Source organism: Pristiophorus japonicus, chromosome 7 (genome assembly GCF_044704955.1).
Source record: "Pristiophorus japonicus isolate sPriJap1 chromosome 7, sPriJap1.hap1, whole genome shotgun sequence".
Classification (NCBI taxonomy): domain Eukaryota; kingdom Metazoa; phylum Chordata; class Chondrichthyes; family Pristiophoridae; genus Pristiophorus; species Pristiophorus japonicus.
Window position 1 is genome coordinate 127,385,081 of NC_091983.1, and position 16,954 is coordinate 127,402,034.

At 41.8% G+C, this 16,954-nt stretch overlaps 1 pseudogene; it reads left to right on the forward strand.

The window, feature by feature from the left end:
* The first annotated feature begins 15,744 nt into the window (after positions 1-15,744).
* LOC139266630 (transmembrane protein 200C-like) lies at positions 15,745-16,751 on the forward strand (annotated as a pseudogene).
* The last annotated feature ends 203 nt before the right edge of the window (positions 16,752-16,954 follow it).

The window sequence follows — 16,954 nt, forward strand, 5'->3', positions numbered from 1 at the left end:
AGACTCTCTCTCCCCCCCCCCCCCCAAGCTCTCTCTCTCTCTTCCCCTCCCCCAAGCTCTCTCTCCCCCTCCTCCCCTCCCCCAGGCTCACTCTCTCCATCTTTAGTTTAGGCACTCTACAGCCTTCTGGACTCAACATCGAGTTCAACAATTTCAGACCATAACCTCTGCCCAAATTTTGCTCCCTTTTCTCATTTTTTTAACCCCCCCTCCCCCCTCCCACTGATCTTATGTAATTATTTTCTCTGTGTTTCCCGTGGCAGCTGGTAATCATTCCACCATTCACACCCTATCTAGACTAATCCTTTTCTAACTTCTGCCATTACCATCTCAAGTCGGCCCATTATCCCTTTTGTCTCTCTAATCTCTCCTGTCTTGCACCCTATCACAGACATTCCTTTTTGTTCTTCCCTCCCCTCCCCCTTTCAGTGCTCCTTAAGAATCTGTTCATTTTGAACATTCGCCAGTTCTGACGAAGGGTCACCAACCTGAAACTTTAACTCTGTTTCTCTCCACAGATGCTGCCTGACCCGCTGAGATTTCCAGCATTTTCTGTTTTTATTACAATACGGAGCCATATATCCAAGTTTGCCAATGACACAAAGATTATTGGTACACATAGTAGTGTAGACGGGAGCATAAAACTACAAAGAGGCATTGATAGCGTAGGTGAATGGGTAAAACTGTGACAGATAGATTTAAATGCGGGTAAGTATGAGGTCATCCATTTTGGCCCAAAAAAAGGATGGATCCGAGTATTTTTTAAATGGTGTAAAGCTAGGAACAGTGGCAGCCCAAAGAGATTTAGGGGTCCATGTACACAGATCACTAAAATGTAGTGGTCAGGTCAAAAACTAATCAAAAAGGCTAATGGAATGTTAGCTTTTATATCTAGAGAACTAGAAAATAAAGGGGAGGAAGTTTTGGTACAGCTATACAAAGCCTTGGTTAGACCACATCTGGAGGACTGTGTGCAGTTTTGGGCACTGCACCTTAGAAAGGATATATTGGCCCTGGATGGAGTGCCGCGCAGATTCACCAGAATGTTACAACAACAACTTATATTTATATAGCGCCTTTAATGTAATAAAATGTCCGAAGGCGCTTCACAGGTGTATTATAAGATGACAATTTGACATCAAGCCCACTTAACGAGAAATTAGGGCAGATGACTAAAAGCTTGCTCAAAGAGGTAGGTGTCAAATATTTTGCCTTATAATATTCCTGTGAAGCATCTTGGGACGTTTTACTCTGTTAAAGGTGCTATATAAATACAAGTTGTTGTTGTTGACACGCATCTTAATGGAGGAAAGAGAGATAGAGAGGTGATTGAAGTTTAGGGAAAGTATTCCAGAGCTTAGAGCCTAGGCAGCTGAAGGCACGGCCACCAATGGTTGAGCAATTATAATCAGGGATGTTCAAGAGGGCAGAATTAGAAGAGTGCAACTATCTTGGCGGTTTGTAAGGCTGGAGGAGATTACAGAGATAGGGAGGGGCGCGACCATGGAGGTATTTGAAAACAAGGATGAGTTAAATTATGAGGAGAGATTACATAAACTAATATGAAAGATTAAGGGTGATTTGATTGAGGTTTTAGGATTTTGAAAGGAATTGATAGGGTAGATAGAGAGAAACTTTTTCCACTGGTGGGGGAATCCAGGACAAAGGAACATAACCTTAAAATCAGAGCCTGACCTTTCAGGTGAGAACTTAGTAAACACTTCTTCACGTAAAGGGTGGAACTCTCTCCCACAAAACATAGAAACATAGAAAATAGGAGCAGTAGTAGGCCATTTGGCCCTTCAAGCCTGCACCACCATTCAATATAATCATGGCTGATCCTTTATCTCAACACCATATTCCCACTTTCTCTCTAAACCCCTTGATGCCTTTTATGTCTAGAAATCTATCTATCCCCCTCTTAAATATATTCAGTGACTTGGCCTCCACAGCCTTCTGTGGTAGAGAATTCCACAGGTCCACCACCCTCTGAGTGAAAAAATTTCTCTTCATCTCAGTCCTAAATTTCCTACCCCATATCCTGAGACTGTGACCCCTTGTTCTAGACTTCCCAGCCAGGAGAAACATCCTCCCCACATCCAGTCTGTTTAGCCCCATCAAAATGTTATACGTTTCAATGAGATCCCCTCTCATTCTTCTAAACTCTAGTAAATACAGGCCAATTGACCCAACCTCTCCTCATACGACAGTCCTGTCATCCCAGGAATCAGTCTGATGAACCTTCGCTGCACTCCCTCAATAGCAAGAATGTCCTTCCTCAGATTAGGAGACCAAAACTGCACACAATATTCCAGGTGCGCTCTCACCAAGGCCCTGTATAACTGTAGTAAGACAACCTTGCTCCTGTACTCAAATCCTCTTGCAATGAAGGCCAACATACCATTTGCCTTCCTAACTGCTTGCTGCACCTGCATATTTGCTTTCAATGACTGGTGTACAAGATACCCAGGTCCCTTTGTACATCAACACTTCCCAACACTATCACCATTTAAATAATGCTTTGTCTTTATGTTTTTCCTAGCAAAGTGGATAATTTCACATTTATCCACATTATACTGCATCTGACATGTGTTTGCCCACTCACTCAAACTTTCTAAATAGCCTTGCAGTGTCTTTGCATCCTCCTCACAACTCACAATCCCACCTAGTTTTGTGTCGTCAGCAAACTTGGAAATCTTACATTTGGTACCCTCATCCAAATCCTTTATATATATTGTGAGTAGCTGGGGCCCAAGTACTGATTCCTGTGGTACCCCACTAGTCACTGCCTGCCACCCTGAAAAAGACCCGTTTATTCCTACTCTCTGTTTCCTGTCAGGTAACCAATTTTCAATCCATGCCAGTATATTACTCCCAATCCTATGTGCTTTAATTTTGCACACTATCCTCTTATGTGGGACTTTATCAAAGGCAGTAGGTGCTAGCTCAATTAATAATCGTTAATCTGAGATCAATAGATTTGTGCTAGATTTTGGTATTAAAGGATATGTAACCAAGGCAAGTAGATGGAGTTAGGAGGCAGATTGGCCATAATCTCAGTGAATGGTGAAACAGGCTCAAAGGGCTGAATGGCCTACTCCTGTTCTTTTGTAATTATATTAATCAAGTCACTGGTAAACTGAAATAAATAAACCATGTGTTTGTGTACATACTAATAAAAAATGTTGCAAGCTGGGTTAACTATTGGCAATGAACAGAATCATATTGCTCTCACTGAGAAAATTAGCTTTTCTAATAGTACAGATCACCAATAGACATATCAGGAATATAACGAATAATTTGATATGAACAGTGAAATAATGAAATTATAAGTAATCACAAGCCTCATTTGTAGATTACATGACTCATAAAAACACAATTTATTTGATAGTTTTGCTGTACCTGAAGGTATCTGAAGCTGTTAGATATTTGGCATGCGGAGTAGAAACAGATTGTGACAATGATCCATAATAATTCAGTAAAAGGATTTTTGTCACTGTAGTAACAAGTTTACTTTCAACAAGCAGCAGAAGACTAAATGAAAATAAAGGATGAATGGCTGGCTATTTCTCAAATAAATAGATCGGAAATTAATTTAAGGCATTTGAGTTTTATATTTGTTTGCTAATTATGGGTTTTGAATCCAGCTCTATGTGATAATTAAGCATCTTGGACACAGCATGACAAGACATTATAGCTATGGTAACAGCTGTTTTTAATTGCGCACTTCTGAGGAAATTGGATTGTGTATATGCTTATCTATATATTGGGTTAATTTTATAAACAGTTTTTTTATATATAGTTGTATCTTTCTCAAAATACATGTCTGTATATGTGCAAGCTATGGGAATATTTGACTCAATAATGGTACTAATTATCACTTGGAACATTTTTTATTAGTGTGTACATTAACACACGGTATATTTATCTTAGTTTGTCAACAAAATTGATCTAATCAGTGACGTGATTAATTGTAATTGCAACTCCCTCTTGTTTGAAAAATTCCAATTCAGCTACAGAATCATCTGCTACATTGTCTAGCTATAATTTGTTTACAATCTGTTTACAATTACGTACTTGCATGTCTACATTGTGTGGCATTTATTTTTGAAACTGCTAGATAAAACAAGGTGCACATCATTTTCAAATTAACCTTTCAATGAAAGCACTGCATCAAATAGTAGAAAATGAAATGAGAATGTGGAGAGACTGTTACAGGAAAGATGAGTAAAGAAGGGAATTACTTGCATCCTGTGTGTCATTGACTGGTATCGTAGCAACAGGAGAATCAGGATAATGTTAGCTACATCAAGCTGCCATCAGCATTCAGCAACCTTACTAAGTCAACAAATAGAGATCAGGCAACTCCAAAATAACAAGATGTGCTCTACTCCAGACAATAGTCCAAAATCTCCTGACTAGTAAGATTTGGCCAGCACCTATTGTATTTTTGAATGATTTATTTTCTGTCCACCAAACATTGGAAGCCTGCTGGATTCGGTCAACCTCTAACTCAGCTCTATGAGGTCCGTGCAAATGACTCTGACATACACTGGCAATACATGTTGTTTTGTGCAGCTTTGACAGACATTTTCTCTCAATCTCTCTAATAACATTGGTCCTTGAGCCCCAAGATCAACCAAGGCTTTCTAGGTAAGTGGAAATTATTCTATTTTTGTCTACAATTGCTGCCATTTTGGACAATCATTTGACTGACAATATTCTCTCCAAAGTTCAATCGACCATTTGTTTTCTGAGGTAAAGTGATTTGGATGTACCAATTAGGTGTTAAACTTTTATAGTAGAATTCATAGGCTGAGACCCAGAGGGTTTTTAATGCATAAATAACTGTATTTGTTTGCACTGTCATAGATGACACGCATTAACATTTGGCATTCTGATATTTACACTTCTCATAAATAATGCATCTGTGGTTAACAGGATTGTTAATAGGATTATTGTTGCATTTTATTAGTGAGGCTTGAAGGAACTGTTGATAACAGGGAGGATTGCCTCTGCATTGTGTAGCAATATCATAAACCCATTCTTTCTAAACAGGCTTCTGATTTATTTATGTATTGTGCACAGAGAAGTCATCAATGTCTCTGTGATAGTGCTGAATAACTTGCTATTCAATACCTGCCTTAAAAATTCACCATAATATAATTAATATCAATAAAAATTGGATTTATATTTGGACAGCACCCAGTCAGTAATAAAGTTTTAATTTTGTATAACACATAGTTCAAAATTATGACAAACGAGTATGTTTGTTTCTTGAGAGTGAGAATCTTGGAATTAAACAGACTTGACACATGGAGGAAATGAGTGAGAAAGCACAGTAAATTATACCTAGACTGATTCTATAGTAAACCTGTTTAGTAAACCTTGCCAGTTTAATGCAGTTACAATAGAAATGTATGGAAATAGTTGAGTTTTATATACACCTCTTCATAAAAGCTTGAAAAAGTCAATAGGGCAATTTTGATGTCAATTGTTTTGTTTTGGGGTTTGCCTACCCTTATTACTCTAGGGTTTTCAGCTTCTGAATTTTATGACTTTGAATGTCTTCAGTAGCCTTGATATCCAGATACATTTTCAGTAATGCACCCAGGATAATGAAGAGAACAATCTTTCCATTAATTCTTTTTAGTTGCTGTAAATTTATTCTACCTCATAGTATCTCTCTCCCTTCATTGCTAGAGAATTATAACTTCTCACCTCATTTTGAATTAATATAGAACATGCATTTATTTACAATGACTATCCTCCTTTCTAAAACCTCAAAAGGAAAACAGTAAAATGTCATAATCTAATACAAATTTATCCTTTGTGGAATAATGTTATATACGCAGTGTTTCATTCCTTGTATTTCTTACCACTGTTGGAGCTGAAACTGGTTTGAACTATTCTCCTGAGAAGTCCAGAGCCAATTTTCAGATTTTAAAAGCTACGGATCCATAAATATCCTGGAAAATAGACTTTCTAGATTTGAATAACTGTGTTAAGAACATAAGAACATAAGAACATAAGAACATAAGAACATAAGAAATAGAAACAGGAGTAGGCCATCTAGCCCCTCGAGCCTGCTCCGCCATTCAAAAAGATCATGGCTGATCTGGCCGTGGACTCAGCTCCACTTACCCGCCCGCTCCCCATAACCCTTAATTCCCTCATTGGTTAAAAATCTATCTATCTGTGATTTGAATACATTCAATGAGCTAGCCTCAACTGCTTCCTTGGGCAGAGAATTCCACAGATTCACAACCCTCTGGGAGAAGAAATTCCTTCTCAATTCGGTTTTAAATTGGCTCCCCCGTATTTTGAGGCTGTGCCCCCTAGTTCTAGTCTCCCCGACCAGTGGAAACAACCTCTCTGCCTCTATCTTGTCTATCCCTTTCATTATTTTAAATGTTTCTATAAGATCACCCCTCATCCTTCTGAACTCCAACAAGTAAAGACCCAATCTACTCAATCGATCATCATAAGGTAACCCCCTCATCAGCCTAGTGAATCGTCTCTGTACCCCCTCCAAGGCTAGTATATCCTTCCTTAAGTAAGGTGACCAAAACTGCAACCAAAACCAGGTGCGGCCTCACCAATACCCTGTACAGTTGCAGCAGGACCTCGGTGCTTTTGTACTCCATCCCTCTCGCAATGAAGGCCAACATTCCATTCGCCTTCCTGATTACCTGCTGCACCTGCAAACTAACTTTTTTTTTGGAATTCATGCACAAGGACGCTCGCGGCCTTCCGCGAGAGGTGGGCACCGGAGGGACTGGAGTGCATCATCACGTCCGGCAACCAAATTTTAATTTGATTTTACGTTTTAAAGTTTAATTTGTTTTAATTGCCGGAGCTTTTAGTGTCCCCCTCTCCTTTTATAGGGGGCACTGGAAAAAGGAAAAAATTTGATTTTCGTGCCCAAAAAAAAAAACAAAAAACAAACAACAAAAATCCAAAAAAAAAAGCCTTGTAAATGTCTGGTGTGTCATCCAGGTCGGGTGGCACGGATACATGTTTTATGTTTTGCAGGTAGACTCTAAAAGAGTTTCATGCACAAGGACCCCCAGGTCCCTCTGTACTGCAGCATGTTGCAATTTCTCCCCATTCAAATAATATTCCCTTTTACTGTTTTTTTTTTCAAGGTGGATGACCTCACATTTTCCGACATTGTATTCCATCTGCCAAACCTTAGCCCATTCGCTTAACCTATCTCTTTGCAGCCACTCTGTGTCCTCTGCACAACCCGCTTTCCCACTAATCTTTGTGTCATCTGCAAATTTTGTTACACTACACTCTGTCCCCTCTTCCAGGTCATCTATGTATATTGTGAACAGTTGTGGTCCCATCACCGATCCCTGTGGCACACCACTAATCACCGATTTCCAACCCGAAAAGGACCCATTTATCCCGACTCTCTGCTTTCTGTTAGCCAGCCAATTCTCGATTCATGCTAATACATTTCCTCTGACTCCGCGTACCTTTATCTTCTGCAGTAACCTTTTGTGTGGCACCTTATCGAATGCCTTTTGGAAATCCAAATACACCACATCCATCGGTACACCTCTATCCACCATGCTCGTTATATCCTCAAAGAATTCCAGTAAATTAATTAAACATGATTTCCCCTTCATGAATCCATGTTGCGTCTGCTTGATTGCACTATTCCTATCTAGATGTTCCGCTATTTCTTCCTTAATGATAGCTTCAAGCATTTTCCCCACTACAGATGTTAAACTAACCGGCCTATAGTTACCTGCCTTTTTATGCCCTGTATACCCAAGTCCAGGTCATTAATATAAATCAAATGGAGCAGTGGTTCTTATACTGACCCCTAGGGGCCATCACTGTATACATCCTTACAGTCTGAAAAACAACCGTTCACCAATATTCCCTCTAAGCTGTGCATCTGCACAGTTCTCTGCTGGTCCCAAGCAGCCCGGGACTGGCTTTCCCGATGTTAAATTTTGTGTATGCATGAAGCTGTGAAAAAAAATGAGGGGAACATTGCCGTTCACTACCATTCTCTGCTTTCTGGCCCTTAAGCAATTTCATATCCATGCTGCCACTGCCCTTTAATCCCCCGGCTTTCAATGTTGCTAACAAGTCTATTATGTGGCACTTTATCAAACGCCTTTTGAAAGTCCATATACACCAGATCATCAGCAGTACCCTTGCCACCCCTCAGGATTCTCTGAGTTAGTGATCTCTACTCATGTCTGAAGCCATTCTGTTCAGCTTTGGCCAACCCCTTCCTGGCTGCTTGCTCGGACTGAACCCCATTGAACCTTGGTGTCTTGCAAGACTGAACTGAGCTTCAAATGTCATATTTTATCCATCACTGACTGCTCATTTCTACAACAAAACCCACCTCTGCCCTTAAATAAATGCAAAATATTACGTATGCTGAAAATCTGAAATAAAAACAGAAAATACTGGAGAGAGAAACAGAGGGAGGAATGTTAACCGGCCACAACGGACGGGGATGGGTCGGTCGGTTGGGAGTTTAAAAATTAAAAATCATATGATGCAACCCCAACCCACTGTGTACATGCCTACCACCAATTTTATGCTGGTAGGTTGTATGGCATGTCCCACTCTCCATAGGCGAGCACCTCATTATAATATTTAAATCAGCCTCCCTCCTTCCCAATTTCCGGTCCAACCCTCCTTGCTCCCGCCTTCTGCCTCTGGCTTTCCCGCTTGAGAGGCTGGCCAGCTGCCAGAGTAAACATATGATATTATTGTCTTGCCATTAAATTCAGCAGGATTTACACGTTCCTGGGATTTCAACAACAACAAAGAAGTTTGGATTTATCTAGCGTCTTTAGCATAGTAAAATGTCCCAAGGTGTTTCACAGGAGCTTTATCACCTGCAACCATGCTCCCGCATTCCCTCCCCACCTCCCCGTAAATATTGGGGCCAGAGTTAACGTTTTAGGTTAATGATCTGTCATCAGAACTGGAGATTAACAGTTGGCAGGATTGATTAAATGACACATAGAAACATAGAAAGATAGAAAATAGGTGCAGGAGCAGGCCATTCGGCTCTTCGAGCCGGCACCACCATTCAATAAGATCATGGCTGATCATGCAACTTTAGTACCCCATTCCTGCTTTCTCTCCATACCCCTTGATCCCTTTAGCCTTAAGGGCCCATCTAACTCCCTTTTGGATATATCTAAAGAATTGGCCTCAACAACTTTCTCTGGTAGAGAATTCCACAGGTTCACAATTGTCTGAATGAAGAGTTTCTCCTCATCTTGGTCCGAAATGTCTTACCCCTTATCCTTAGACTGGGACCCCTGGTTCTGGACTTCCCCAACATCGGGAACATTCTTCCTGCATTTAACCTGTTCATAGCTAGGGGATTTGAGTATAGGAGCAGGGAGGTCTTACTGCAGTTGTACAGGGCCTTGGTGAAACCTCACCTGGAATATTATGTTCAGTTTTGGACTCCTAATCTGAGGAAGGACGTTCTTGCTATTGAGGGAGTGCAGCGAAGGTTCACCAAACTGATTCCAGGGATGGCTAGACTGACATATCAGGAGAGACTGGATTAACTGGGCCTTTATACACTGGAGTTTAGAAGGAGTTTAGAAGGATGAAGGATCTCATAGAAACGTATAAGATTCTGACGGGACTGGACAGGTTAGATGTGGGAAGAATGTTCTCGATGTTGGGAAAGTCCAGAATCAGTGGACACATCTTAGGATAAGGGGTAGGCCATTTAGGACAGAGATAAGGAGAAACTTCTTCACTCAGAGAGTTGTTAACCTGTGGAATTCCCTACCGCAGAGAGTTGTTGATGCCAGTTCATTGGATATATTCAAGAGGGAGTTAGATATGGCCCTTACGGCTAAAGAGATCAAGGGTTATGGAGAGAAAGCAGGAAAGGAGTACTGAGGGAATAATCAGCCATGATCTTATTGAATGGTGGTGCAGGCTTGAAGGGGCGAATGGCCTACTCCTGCACCTATTTTCTATGTTTCTATGTTTCAATCCTGTCAGAATGTTACATGTTTCTATGAGATTCCGCTCGCATTCTTCTAAATTCCAGTGAATATAAGCCTAGTCGATCCAGTCTTTCTTCATATGTCAATCCTGCCATCCTGGGAATCAGTCTGGTGAACCTTCGCTGCACTCCCTCAATAGTAAGAATGTCCTTCCTCAGATTAGGAGACCAAAACTGAACACAATATTCCAGGTGAGGCCTCACTAAGGCCCTGTACAACTGCAGTAAGACCTCCCTGCTCCTATACTCAAATCCTCTGGCTATGAAGGCCAACATACCATTTGCCTTCTTTACCGCCTGCTGTACCTACGTGCCAACTTTCAATGACTGATGTACCATGACACCCAGGTCTCGTTGCACCTTCCCTTTTCCTAATCTGTCACCATTCAGATAATAATCTGCCTTCCTGTTTTTGCCACCAAAGTGGATAACCTCACATTTATCAACATTATACTGCATCTGCCATGTATTTGCCCACTCACCTAAGCTGTCCAAGTCACCCTGCAGCCTCTTACCATCCTCCTCACAGCTCACACTGCCACCCAGCTTAGTGTCATCTGCAAACTTGGAGATATTACATTCAATTCCTTCATCTAATTCATTAATGTGTATCGTAAATAGCTGAGGGGCCTAGCACTGAACCTCGCGGTACCCCAAATTTGTCAAGCATGATTTCCCTTTCATAAATCCATGTTGACTTGGACCGATCCTGTCACTGCTTTCCAAATGTGCTGCTGTTACATCTTTAATAATTGATTCCAACATTTTCCCCACTACCGATGTCAGGCTAACCGGTCAAAATTCCCTGTTTTCTCTCTCCCTCCTTTTTTAAAAAGTGGGGTTCTGCGTTGTCGGCGGGGCCCACCCGCCCGGCATCTTGCTGGGGGTGGGCCCCGCCCAAAGTCTTCGGTGGCCCGACCAGGCATCTGCATCATCGTCGGCAAGGCCCGTTCAGCCTCCCCCTCCTCTCCTCTCCCTCCCTCCCCTCCCTCCCTCCTCTCCTTCCCTCCCCTCCTCTCCCTCCATCCTCCTCTCCCTCCCTCTCCCCTCCTCTCCCTCCCTCCTCTTCTCCCTCCCTCACTCCTCCCCCTCTCTCCCTCTGTCCCCCCTCCTCTCCCCCCCTCCCTCTCACCCTCCCCCCTTCCTCCCTCCTCCCTTCCTCCCTCCCTCCCCACGCTCTCTCCCCAGCCCTCGCTGTCAGAAACACAGAGAGATACTGACACTGACAGAGAGAGAGACACTGACAGAGAGAGAGACACTGACAGAGAGAGAGACACTGACAGAGGCAGAGAGAGAGACACTGACAGAGACACAGAAAGAGACACTGGCGGGGGGGGGGGCGGGCATCCTAGCACGTTGTTGGAGGGCTCCTGGTGCTGCAGTAGGTGAGTAGAAACTTAATTTTTTATTTAATAATTTTAATTTTTTTTTAATTTTTAATTTTTTTTGATTGATTTGTTGGTTGATTTATTGATTTATCATTTATTATTGATGATGGCTCTTTATTTGTAAAAGTGAAGTGTTTAATGTTTGTAAACCCCCTTCCCCCCACCCCCATCTCTCGTTCTCTACGCCTGATTCAAAAGTGTAGGTTTTTCTGAGCATACAAAAATCTACGCTTACACCATTCTAAGTTAGTTTGGAGTAAGTTTTCACTGCCTAAACTTGCAAAACAGGTGTAAGTGGCTGGACACGCCCCCTTTTGAAAAAAAAATCTGTTCTAAAATGAAACTATTCTAACTCACCAGAACTGGAGCAAACTAATTGCCGAGAATTGCAATTTCTAAGATGCTCCATTCTAAACTAGTTGCTCCAAAAAAATAGGAGCAACTCGGGCCGAAACTTGAGCCAAGTGCTCCCAGGACTGTGAGCAAGTGGTCTTCTCAGAGGCAAAATACTGTGGATGCTGGAAACCTGAAATAAAAGTAGAAAAAGCTGGAAATACTCAGTAGGTCAGGCAGCATCTTGATCTAAAACATTAATTCTGTTTCTCTCTCCACAGATGCTGCCTGACCTTCTTAGTATTTCCAGCATTTTCTGTCTTCTCAGAGGCCTTCTTTAACCATCCAAAAGCTTTCCACACATCCATCAGCACTCCCTGGACACTTTAACAATTTTTTAAATGTATTGCTCCAAGCCACTACTTCAGTAAAATATTTTTAAAAGTCTAAAAGCTGAAATCCAAAATTACCTGCATTGGTGGTCATTTCCCAACATTCTATAAACTCTAGATCGGTTCCTTTGGGCTTGAGGGTAGCTAATGTAACCCCACTTTTTAAAAAAGGATGGAGAGAGAAAACAGGGAATTATAGACCGGTCAGCCCGACATCGGTGGTGGGGAAAATGTTGGAATCAATTATTAAAGATGTAATAGCAGCGCATTTGGAAGCAGTGACAGGATCGGTCCAAGTCAGCATGGATTTATGAAAGGGAAATCATGCTTGACAAATCTTCTAGAATTTTTTGAGGATGTAACTAGTAGAGTGGACAAGGGGAGCCAGTGGGTGTGGTGTATTTAGACTTTCAAAAGGCTTTTGACAAGGTCCCACACAAGAGATTAGTGTGCAAAATTAAAGCACATGGTATTGGGGGTAATGTACTGACGTGGATAGAGAACTGGTTGGCAGACAGGAAGCAAAGAGTAGAAATAAATGGGTCCTTTTCAGAATGGCAGACAGTGACTAGTGGAGTACCGCAAGGTTTATTGCTTGGACCCCAGCTATTTACAATATACATTCATGATTTCGACCAAGGAATTGAATGTAATATCTCCAAGTTTGCAGATGACACTAAACTGGGTGGCGGTGTGAGCTGGGAGGAGGATGCTAAGAGATTGCAGGGTGACTTGGACAGGTTAGGTGAGTGGGCAAATACATGACAGATGCGGTATAATATAGATAAATGTGAGGTTATCCACTTTGGTGGTAAAAACAGGAAGACAGATTATTATCTGAATGGTGATAGATTAGTAAAAGGGGAGGTGCAATGAGACCTGAGTGTCATAGTACATCAGTCATTGAAAGTTGGCATGCAGGTACAGCAGGCGGTGAAGAAGGCAAATGGCATGTCGGCCTTAATATCGAAAGGATTTGAGTATAGAAGCAGAGAGGTCTTACTACAGTTGTACAGGGCCTTAGTGAGGCCACACCTTGAATATTGTGTGCAGTTTTGGTGTCCTAATCTGAGGAAGGCTATTCTTGCTATTGAGGGACTGCAGCGAAGATTCACCAGACTGATTCCCGGGATGACAGGACTGATCTATAGAGAAAGACTGGATCGGCTAGGCTTATATTCACTGGAATTTAAAAGGGATCAAGAGGTATGGAGAGAAAGTAGGAATGGGGTACTGAAGTGCATGATCAGCCATGATCATATTGAATGGTGGTGCAGGCTCGAAGGGCCGAATGGCCTACTCCTGCACCTATTTTCTATGTTTCTATGTTTCTATTTGCATGTCCCTTTAAGAAGCGCTGACAGTATCTCTACAGGGCTGCTACACGCACATTTTTCTGTTTATTTAGGGCATTATGGCAGGGGAGAACATCCAAAATAGCAGTTGTGGCATCAAATCAGGCATTACATGCCAATTGACGTCACGATCTGCTCAATTACATTTGAGAAGCCAGTAAAGGCAATGACAACGGCACTGCTATGGCCCTCGCCAAAATGATGACCACTGTACCCTGCACCGGGAATTGGCCTAAGTGAGGCGGCTGCCATTTGTTCAGCAAAACCAGCCTTAACGGCCAGCGCTACAACAGGGAATTTCTAGGCCTAGATCTCTTGCACAGATGCCAACAGTACCTCAAATAAACAGCCAAACTATATGGGTGATAGACTGGACAAGTAATTGCAGCATGTTTTATTACAAAATATCATGGATATTTCACTATTCTCCAATGTGTATTCTACTAACAGAATTAAAGAAAGACTTGCATTTATTGTGAAAGGTGCTAACATTTCACAACCACAGGATATCCCAAAGTGCTTTACTGCCAATTAAGTACTTTTGGAGTGCAGTCACTGTTGTAATGTAGGAAACACGGCAGCCAATTTGTGCACAGTAAGGTCCCACAAACAGCAATGTGTTAATGATCAAGTAATCTATTTTAGTGATGTTGATTTAGGGCTAAATATCCTCCAGGGCACCAGGGATAACTCCCCTGGACTTCTTCGAAATAGTGTCCTAGGTCTTTTAGAAACATAGAAACATAGAAAATAGGTGCAGGAGTAGGCTATTCGGCCCTTCGAGCCTGCACCGCCATTCAATAAGATCATGGCTGATCATTCCTTCAGTACCCCTTTCCTGCTTTCTCTCCATACCTTGATCCCCTTAACCGTAAGGGCCATATTTAACTCCTTCTTGAATATATCCAATGAACTGGCATCAACAACTCTATGCGGCAGGGAATTCCATAGGTTAACAACTCTCTGAGTGAAGAAGTTTCTCCTCATCTCAGTCCTAAATGGCCTACCCCTTATCCTAAGACTATGTCCCTTGGTTCTGGACTTCCCCAACATCAGGAACATTCTTCCCGCATCTAACTTGTCCAGTCCTGTCAGAATCTTATGTTTCTATGAGATCCCCTCTCATCCTTCTAAACGCCAGTGAATAAAGGCCCAGTTGATCCAGTCTCTCCTCATATGTCAGTCCAGCCATCCCTGGAATCAGTCTGGTGAACCTTCGCTGCACTTCCTCAATAGCAAGAATGTCCTTCCTCAGACTAGGAGACCAAAACTGAACACAATATTCCAGGTGAGGCCTCACTAAGGGCCTGTACAACTGCATTAAGACATCACTGCTCCTATACTCCAATCCCCGAGCTATGAAGGCCAACATACCATTTGCCTTCTTCACTGCCTGCTGTACCTGCATGCCCACTTTCAGTGACTGATGAACCATGACACTCAGGTCTCATTGCACCTGCCCTTTTCCTAATCTGCCGCCATTCAGATAATATTCTGCCTTCGTGTAATTGCCCCCAAAATGGATAACCTCACATTTATCCACATTATACTGCATCTACCATGCATTTGCCCACTCACTTAACCTGTCCAAGTCACCCTGCAGCCTCTTAGCATCCTCCTCACAGCTCACACCACCACCCAGTTTAGTGTCCTCCGCAAACTTGGAGATATTACATATTCCTTCATCTAAATCGTTAATGTATATTGTAAAGAGCTGGGGTCCCAGCACTGAGCCCTGCGGCATTCCACTAGTCACTGCCTGCCATTCTGAAAAGGACCCATTTATCCCAACTCTCTGCTTCCTGTCTGCCAACCAGTTCTCTATCCACGCCAGTACATTACCCCCAATACCATGCGCTTTGATTTTGCACACAAATCTCTTGATTTTGCACACCAATTTACATCCACCTGAGATAGCAGACAGGACCTTGTTTTAATGTCTCAGCTGAGAAACGGCTCCTCTGACAGTGCAGCCCTCCCTCGATACTGCACTGGAATACCAGCCTAGACTTTGTGCTCAAGTCTCTGGAATGGGACTTGAACCCACAGCCTTCTGACTCAGAGGCAAGAGTGCCACCAACTGAGCCACGACTAACAATAAATATAATTTAAGTTTTCAATTAAATTGTGAATGGTTAGGAGATCAAAGGCTCCTCATTATACCAAGTGAGCTGTCTTTTACTCTTCCATAGCATGTACATTATTAATTCACTAATTAGCATTTTTTCTTTCAGATATATCTGTTAAGTGGATCAATCATGATAGCGACAGGAGGTCTTCTTCATATTACAGCCAGGACAAATGATTCCTTCCAATCTTGTGAGCGTGCAAATAAACACAGAAGGAAAGTGTCCAAAAAGAACAAGAATGAGGTGGTAATGGTGAAAGCCAAATTGAAGTTTTGTTCCATTTCAGGATTGATTACTGCCTTTGGGATCTTGGTGATGTTGGGGGGCATTGCAATGGTAGTAATGGGCTATTGGCCCACAACCTACAAGATTTCTGAAACAGAAGCAGTGTCTCGTAACACCACCAGCAATAATACTGCAGAAGAGACTACAACTTTGGAGATTATTTCTGAATTTGTAGCCAATTACATAGATTCTGACAAGCTGAAGATTTTAGGACCACTGGTTATGGGAATTGGTATATTTCTCTTTATCTGTGCTAATGCAGTTCTTCATGAAAACAGAGACAAGAAAACTAAAGTAATTAATATGCAAGATATTTACTCCACAATGATAGACATTCACAGTATAAAGAAAAAGGAATGTGGACATTTTAATGGATTTGTGAATTATGTGCAGTGCAAAAGAATTGACAATTTCAAGTCTCCAGATTCTTACGATGCAGTAATATTGGCTAAAAGCTCCTGTCCGACACCTACTGCTGATGGCGTAAAAAAAGTTTGATTCAATGTAAAACCCAAGGGGAAATAACAATTATTTTACAAAGGAGCAGGAACTTGACCACAAGAACAACAAGACATTATCATAGACACTGTTCAGTAGTTGCAGAGACAGAATTAGGGCTAATGAATGAGAGAAGATGCCTGGACCAAATGGCACCAAATCCCTTGTTACTTCTTCCATTGATACACTCACACTCCCCATAAAAAAAATGAACAATTACATTCACACTAAGGAAGGCAAAAACAGATCTGCCAAAGATGATAATGAAGCACAGATGTCAAAAAATTATTAATAAATTCAACTTGCACTATAATGTATCTAATCACAGAGAGCTGTTGGAATACATTTCATGAGGTTGTGCCCCAGCTAATCACATTGGAAATAATAAAGATGGCATCAAGGCGGTAACTGCAAATGTTCTATGGTTAAATAATACCCAATTGGTAACCACCAAAGTCTCATAAAGACTGCCCCTGCATGAGTCTTGGGCAGAAATTTCATAAGGGGCTCCAATGTTTTATCCACTCACTTCAACTCTACAGACTTTGGTGACTAT